This window comes from Arvicanthis niloticus, chromosome 25 (genome assembly GCF_011762505.2).
Source record: "Arvicanthis niloticus isolate mArvNil1 chromosome 25, mArvNil1.pat.X, whole genome shotgun sequence".
Taxonomy (NCBI): domain Eukaryota; kingdom Metazoa; phylum Chordata; class Mammalia; order Rodentia; family Muridae; genus Arvicanthis; species Arvicanthis niloticus.
Window position 1 is genome coordinate 37,693,424 of NC_133433.1, and position 1,953 is coordinate 37,695,376.

Consider the following 1,953-nt stretch of genomic DNA (forward strand, 5'->3'; position numbering starts at 1 on the left):
AAAACAGAACACTATTCTAAATGTGATCAAAATTAAATGGTATATGTGAAATACTGATTTAAAAATTGGTAGTGACAATGCATATAACTTAGCTAATATTAGAACATGCTTTCTGGATTATGTTTGTAATCATGTAGTTTGGAGGAAAAATTAATGTTTAATATTGGGAAATTTTCTATCAAGGACAATATGATTTGAGTGAGATGCTACCCATAATTCTCAGGCACTAAATATTTAGTTGCCTGTCATTGACACTATCTAGAGAGGCCTTGATGGAAGAAGTGTGCCACCAAGGCAGACTTTGAGCTTTCTTTTTCTTTTTCAATATGTAAGTCCTTTATTGCCTTCAATAAAGGGCTTTATTGTACTTGTGATCAGGATCTTGTTTCTGGAGCTAGGAATCTGAGGCCTCACTCGTCAGCCTGCTGCACGGTTCCCTTCTCAGACACATAGACACCATCCAAAAACCTTCTGATATCTTTGTTTTTAACTGTGGTAGCTTGTTGAATCAGAGTCGCTGAATTTGAAACAAGTTCAATATCATTTTCTTCAAGGATTAATTCATCCTTCTGGGCTTGGGAGACAGAACGAGCAACACCGTTCCTCATCCGAACCTTGCGGATGTATTTTTCACCCAAGAAATTTCGGATTTCAACCAAAGACCCATTCTCCTGAATGACGACATTGATGGGGAAGTGAGCATACACAGACCTCATCTTGTAACGGAAGCCCAGTGTGACACCCTTGATCGTGTTCTGAACATGACTGCAGATGGTTCTGACAGTGGCCAGTTCCTTTCTGCTACCCCACCATTTCTCGACCTGGAGCCTTTTCTTTTTCTTTTCAAGAAGGCTCAGCTCTACATTGATGTGATTGAAGTCCCTCCGAAGAGTTCCCCTGGGCCCCTTCACAATGACTGTGCGCCCCTTCAGAGTGATGTGGACATTTTCTGGAATGTCGACAGTCTGATTGCTGAGAATGGTCTTCATTCTTTCAGTAGATGGGGCAAAGAGGCTTTGAGGTTTCAAAAGCAAGCCATATGACATTTCACTAGCTCTCCCTGTCTTCTGCTTGTGGTTCAACATGTAAACTCTCAGCTTCCAGATCCAACCATCAAGCCTCCTGACTGATGTCCCTTTCATTATGGACCTTAACACAAAATAACCTCTTCTATAAATTATGTTAGATAAATTCTTTTATCACAGCAGTAGAAAAATAACTAATATCAAATTTGGTACTAGGAAGTAAGGTGTTGCTATAAAAAGCATGATCATGATTTTGATTTTTTTTTTTTGTTCTTTCTTCCTTTTTTTTTTCTTTTTCTTTCTTTTTTTGTTTTGTTTGTTTGTTTGTTTGTTTGTTTGTTTGTTTTAGGGATGTGGAAGAATTTGGAACTTTGGACTATAACAGTTGTTAAATCCTATAAGCAGAAATTAATGGGCCATAGTAGGATATTGGGAGCCGACTTTTAGCAGAAAGCGGCTATCAGCTTTGCAGCCATCTTGAGCCATATACCCTGACATGAGACTTGGATTACAATAGCCTACAACAGCTGAGCACACTCTGATAACTTCTTACTTTAGATACCCAGGACTTTCCTTGGGTGTGTGAGATTAAAGGTGTGTGAGATTAAAGGTGTGTGAGATTAAAGGTGTGTGACTTAAAGATGTGACTTAGAGATCAGATTTAGAGACAAGACCTAAGGGCATGATTAAAGGTGTGACTTAGAGGCATGGCTTAGAAGTGAGACATATAAAGGTGAGAGGCAGACAGAAGACACATCAGAGAATCAGACACTTTATAGAGTACAACTTAGAGAACAATTTGGAGTAACAGAAATAGAGTACAACTAGGAACTAGGAGGAGTACAACTCGGAACTAGGAACTCAAGACTTGGGACTTGGACTAGGAAGAGAGACTGAAGAATAAACGGGAGTGAAACACACTCTGTCT

At 39.2% G+C, this 1,953-nt stretch overlaps 1 pseudogene; it reads right to left on the minus strand.

The window, feature by feature from the left end:
- Positions 1–367: 367 nt before the first annotated feature.
- LOC143438414 (large ribosomal subunit protein uL6 pseudogene) lies at positions 368–1,147 on the minus strand (annotated as a pseudogene).
- Positions 1,148–1,953: the final 806 nt, after the last annotated feature.